The sequence below is a fragment of the Alosa alosa genome, chromosome 19 (genome assembly GCF_017589495.1).
Source record: "Alosa alosa isolate M-15738 ecotype Scorff River chromosome 19, AALO_Geno_1.1, whole genome shotgun sequence".
Taxonomy (NCBI): Eukaryota; Metazoa; Chordata; class Actinopteri; order Clupeiformes; family Clupeidae; genus Alosa; species Alosa alosa.
The window spans coordinates 1,878,571-1,885,166 of NC_063207.1; the positions used below are offsets into that span (position 1 = coordinate 1,878,571).

General features: G+C 43.9%; 1 long non-coding RNA gene across 2 annotated transcripts; it reads left to right on the forward strand.

The window, feature by feature from the left end:
• The first annotated feature begins 409 nt into the window (after positions 1-409).
• Positions 410-6,313, forward strand: LOC125284435. Of its 2 annotated transcripts, none has more exons than XR_007191860.1 (3): positions 410-519; positions 1,571-1,654; positions 6,249-6,313. It is a non-coding gene; the product is annotated as an uncharacterized LOC125284435 (long non-coding RNA). The 2 variants fall into 2 exon arrangements; XR_007191861.1 differs by having other exon boundaries at positions 6,233-6,310.
• The last annotated feature ends 283 nt before the right edge of the window (positions 6,314-6,596 follow it).

Genomic DNA, 6,596 nt, shown 5'->3' on the forward strand with positions numbered 1-6,596 from the left:
CCGTGAGGGAAATTTGGTCTCTGCATGTATCCCAATCCGTGAATTAGTGAAACACACTCAGCACACAGTGAACACACAGTGAGGTGAAGCACACACTAATCCCGGCGCAGTGAGCTGCCTGCAACAACAGCGGCGCTCGGGGAGCAGTGAGGGGTTAGGTGCCTTGCTCAAGGGCACTTCAGCCACGCCTACTGGTCTGGGTTCGAAACGGCAACCCTCCGGTTACAAGTCTGAAGTGCTAACCAGTAGGCCACGGCTGCCCTGTAACTGTGTGTGTGTGTGTGTGTGTGTGTGTGTGTGTGTGTGTGTGTGTGTGTGTGTGTGTGTGTGTGTGTGTGTGTGTGTGTGTGTGTGTGTGTGTGTGTGTGTGTGTGTCCAACAGTGTGTGTGTTTGATGTGGATGGGTGTGTGTCTGTCTGGCCTGAAGAGGGCGGTGTTGAGTGTGCGCTGCCTGACCACGAGCTGGGCCAGCAGGATCCTCTCCCTCATCCACACATGCCCCGCCTTAGAGTATGTAAGGTAAGACACACACACACACATGCCCCTCGGTCACCTACTGCAGGTTAGCTCACACACACGCACACACAGGATGCCCCTCCCTCATCTACTGCAGGTTAGCCACACACACAGGTTAGCTCACACACACAGGTAAGACACACACACACACACATGCCCCTCAGTCACCTACTGCAGGTTAGCTCACACACACACACACACACACACACATGCCCCTCGGTCACCTACTGCAGGTTAGCTCACACACACACACAAACATGCCCCTCGGTCACCTACTGCAGGTTAGCTCACACACACACACACACACACACACACACACACACACACACATGCCCCTCGGTCACCTACTGCAGGTTAGCTCACACACACACACACACACACACACACATACACACACACACACACATGCCCCTCGGTCACCTACTGCAGGTTAGCTCAGACACACACACACACACACACACATACACACACACACACACATATACACACACACACACACACACACACACACACACACACACGGCCTCACGCTAATAAAGTTCTAGTTATAGTTCCTCGTGCTAATATGTCCTAGTTCCTCATGCTAATAAGGTTCTACTGTAGTTCCTCACTCTAATAAGGTTCTACTGTAGTTCCTCATGCTAATATGTCCTAGTTCCTCATGCTAATATGTTCTAGTTCCTCATGCTAATAAGGTTCTACTGTAGTTAGTCACAATATGTCCTAGTTCCTCATGCTAATATGTCCTAGTTCCTCATGCTAATATGTCCTAGTTCCTCATGCTAATATATTCTAGTTCCTCATGCTAATAAGGTTCTACTGTAGTTCCTCATGCTAATATGTCCTAGTTCCTCATGCTAATAAGGTTCTAGTTCTAGTTCCTCACGCTAATAAGGTTCTAGTTCCTCACGCTAATAAGGTCCTAGTTCCTCATGCTAAGGTTCTAGTTCCTCATGCTAATAAGGTTCTAGTTCCTCACGCTAATAAGGTTCTAGTTCCTCACGCTAATAAGGTCCTAGTTCCTCATGCTAACTGGGATGGTTATGTCTGACAGTGTGGAGGTGGCAGAACCAAAGAGCTCTGATGGGGACAGCGTCTGCTCCACGCTCTTAGTGACAAGAGGGCCCAAGGACCTCAGGTAAAACACACACACACACACACACCCTCTTTCTCTCACTCACACACACTCTGGGTCTGTTCCAAACGGGTAGAACTGCTGCCTTTTAAGATATCTAACTGGGGAGAGAGGCAGCAAGTGTGGTTCGAAACCGAAAAAACTAATTTTGCTGCCTTCTAAGATATCTTAGATTTCTCCAGTAAAGGTAATTTTTGGAGGCAGCATCAATGCACACTTCATGCTCCCTCCTACCCATAATCCTTTGCGGCAACGTCTGAAACAGCTGTGAAAAGTAAACAAAGATGGCGGATGACATCAGTAATGGCTGCTTAATCTGTTTCAATGTAATTTGTGTGACATTATTTTGCTTAGATTTGTAGATTTGAGATGAGAAATAAACAATTTACTATCTGATTATGCCATTGTTGTTGCATTGATAGCGTCTGGTCTGATATATCTGCCGCCCATAAAACTAATTTATACCGTTAGCCTGCTTACGTACTGTATGCTAATTTAGTTTTAAGTCCGGCCTTTGCTAACGTCATACCGTAGTGTTAACCAAAGATTCTAGAGTGCTACGCTAATTTTAAAAGATGCATTTAATCCAAAGTCATGTCTAGTGAGACGGCTCTCTATGTAGGGAGGGAGGCAGTAGGCAGCTGTCTTCCATTTTGAACAGACCCACAGTCTCTCTCTCTCTCACACACACACACACACACACACACACACACACACACACACACACACAGTCTCTCTCTCACTCACACACACACACACACACACACACACACACACACTCTCTCGCACTCACACAAACACACACACATACACACACACGCACGTACACTCGCACGCACGCACACATGTACACTAGGGGTGTAACGTTACATGTATTCGTATTGAACCGAAATGGTACGGGCGTCACGGTTCGGTGCATGCATTTACACGGAGAATACACGGTATAAAAATACATAAAACTCGCGTGCGGATTAATTAATGTAATGCGGAATTAATGTTAGATACGAGAGTTCTAACGCTAATCTGTAGCCTCGCCTTAGCTCTGATTGGCGCCTGTTATTTTTTTATCAGGTCGTCGGTTGAGTCAGTCAGCCAGAGATAGCAGCACTAAGCGAGTGGTGGCGACCCACAAGAGTTAGTCCATTGGTTCTCAAAGTGGGGTCCGCAGCACATTGTCAGAGGGTCCCTGACAAAGTTTGCTACAAAATATGAAATTGTCTTATATGGCGAAAAATGCTACAGTATCAGTATTTGCCCAATTGATCAGCTGATACATTACATCAATACGTCAAAACACTTTACTATTAATTAACCGCCAACAAAATGAAAGTTATGTTAAGCAAACACTATGTGTTCAAACACAATAGGCCTACATTTGTCAAAGAAACAAAAATCCTACATACTGTCAAAGTTTGCTAACATGACTATTGTGGTATTAGCACTCTATGTTTTTAAAATACAAATAACATAAGCATCTAACAGAAAAAAGGCTATACAGCTACATGATTAACTTAAGTTTTATGTGCTGCGATTATGAGGGGTCCTTGGAGAATTTTCCACTCCATGAGGGATCCCCGGCCCACAAAAGTTTGAGAACCCCTGAGTTAGAGGACCCGCTGGTCTCTTTAAGATCGCAAGTTTGAGAACTTCAGTTACAGTAGTACAGGCGAGAGAGTGGTGGATAAGATGAAACTGTGTGTCGGCGTTGTTCAGCAGTTGTTGGGTAACGTTATGTGAGTGGAAATACATCAAACATCCTACACATATACCACTCCATCACCCAGATGATGTAGGCTACCAATCACTGAAACGAGAGAAAAAAACTTCCCCTGCGTTTCACCAGCCTTTGCACATACAAATAGGGCCAGCACCTATGGCTTAAAATGATTTTGTAATGACAGAAAGCTATGTAAATCGCGTGGTAATTACCTTTATGTTAGGGTAACTTGTAACTTCTCACATGAGGAGCTGGCAGTGTTAAGTGCATAGACAGTAAAAGAAAGTGTCAACGCTAACCAGGCTAATAAACAAATCATGCTACGGTGAGTTAATGTCAAAGGGTAAAGTCACGTGACTTCTAGTTGTAGTCTGTTTATGAAATGAAAGGAGCAATTTGAAAAGAAGACAAAATAGTGTGATATTTTCACAGTTAGTAGATTATTACAGTACACACATTGAAAAATATTGAAGCAAATTGTAGACCGTTCCACAACTAAACACGGATGTTGAAGGTCTTGCTTAAGTGGATTTAAAATCATTATTCTATGTAATTTGTACTTTCAGAAATAAGAGATGCTGTAGGCCTATTTTCAGTTTTATAGCTGATTGTCTTATTTTGTTTACAAGTTAGAGATGGAGTCTGGGTAGGCCTACTTATTGTAGCCTAGTTTACATCTTACACACTTCAGGCTGTTGCAGGTAGCTCAGGGGAGAGACTATATGACACTAGGTGGTAGGCTAGAGCCCGAGACATGCACAATAAAAAAAAATTGCTTTCTGCATTTTTGTTTTGCTTTTCCCTCCATTGTACCGAACTCGTACCGAACCGTGATGTCCGAACCGAGGTATGAACCGAACCGTGACTTCTGTGTGCCGTTACACCCCTAACGCGACACACGCATTACACACACGCATACACGCATTACATGCGCAACGCACGCACGCACGCATTACGCACACACACATACTCACACAGGTCAGTGTTAACCTTCTCTTTATCATACTGCTCCCTCATGGGATCACTCTCATCTGCACACACACACACACACACACACACACACACACACACACACACACACACACACACACACATGGTATTCCTGTCTGCATGTGTTCTATGCTCTGTGTGTTCTATGCTCTATGTGTTCTGTGTAGGGGTGTGAATCTCTCATGTAAAAGACGATACGATTCGCATCTAGATACATGGGCACGATTCGATACAAGAAAAGATACATGTTCATAAAAAAGCGATTCAGTCGAGCGCGATGCGATGCGATGCAATTCGATGCAGTTCAAGAATAGAAAGCATTCTGAAAGATTTTTTATCATTTGCTCAAGGTGCACATTCATTTTATATTATCAGTTATCATGGTCATGATTGTCAATTAGGCAAACACAGCAGCCAAATACAACATATATTTTATAGACTTTTCTAGAGTTATATCTGATTGTTTTCATGGTAGACAATACCGAAATTAAATAAAACAGTGCTTAAGACACTCTTGGCCTTTTCTCATATAGCCTACAAGAACAAAATAGGCCTACATATCAATGAACTCTCTGGGTTTATTTTGTTCCAACGGTAGGCTTAATGCAGAAACCTATAATGCCACAAGTACTGCCACTAAAATGCCACTTTACAAAATAATTTGTGCATTGTTTTAGCAAGGGCCAAATTATTATTTAACATTAAGGAAATCCCTTCATCAAATGTAAGGCTATACTCTACAGACTATCGTTGCTGTTTAGTGTTTAATTTCGCGCTGGATTTTGAAAAACAAAAGAGCAAAAACTGTAAAACAAACGACCGAGTGCGAGTTGTCACATGCTTAAGTTGCAGTAGATGTATGGGTAATGAGGTCATTTGACAACTTTGGGCAATGAACGTAGCCAAAAACGAACTGCATTACCCACAATTCCGTGCCACGTATAGTTTCAAAACCGGATGTGGGATGGACGCGGTGCTTGGAACGTAAATGAGAGTCTGAGCGAGCAGAAAAGGTTGTGAACCGATTCGTAACAAGTAAATCGATATAACGACCGGTTCATTTCAGTTTTATTCGATCACGGGCTTTATGTATCGATGTAGCCGTATCTTACACGTTAAAAACGGATACCGATACGTATCGGTTAATCTTTACACCCCTAGTTCTGTGTGTTCAGACTGACGGTACAGCAGGCTGTGTGTTCTATGTTCTGTGTGTTCTATGTTCTGTGTTCAGACTGACAGTACAGCAGGCTGTGTGTTCTATGTTCTGTGTGTTCTGTGTTCTGTGTGTTCTATGTTCTGTGTTCAGACTGACAGTACAGCAGGCTGTGTGTTCTATGTTCTGTGTTCTGTGTGTTCTATGTTCTGTGTTCAGACTGACAGTACAGCAGGCTGTGTGTTCTATGTTCTGTGTGTTCTATGTTCTGTGTTCAGACTGACAGTACAGCAGGCTGTGTGTTCTATGTTCTGTGTGTTCTGTGTGTTCTATGTTCTATGTTCTGTGTTCAGTCTGACGGTACAGCAGGCTGTGTGTTCTATGTTCTGTGTGTTCTGTGTGTTCTATGTTCTGTGTTCTGTGTTCAGACTGACAGTACAGCAGGCTGTGTGTTCTATGCTCTGTGTGTTCTGTGTTCTGTGTGTTCTATGTTCTATGTTCTGTTCTGTGTGTTCAGTCTGAGTCTGACAGTACAGCAGGCTGTGTGTTCTTGTTCTGTGTGCTCTGTGTGTTCTGATGCTGTGTCTGTGCCTGAGTCTGTCTCTGACAGTACAGCAGGCTGTGTGTTCCTACTGTGTGTTCTATGGACCTGCACAGCACCAGCACCAACTGTGTGTTCTGTGTTCTGTGTGTTCTATGTTCTATGTTCTGTGTTCAGTCTGACGGTACAGCAGGCTGTGTGTTTTTCTCCGTCTCCTGAGCTGTCTGGCCTGAGTCTGTCTCTCAAACTGTGGACCTGACAGACAGGTAACACACTCTACACACACACACTGTACACACACACACACACACACACACACACACACACACACTCTACACACACACACACACACACTCTACACACAGGTAACACACAAAACAGACAGGTAACACACACACACACACAACAGACAGGTAACACACACACACACACACACGACAGAAAAGTAGGACACACACTCACACACTACATACACAGACATGTAGCGCACACACACCCACACCCTCTACATACACAGACACACAAAACAGACAGGTAGCAT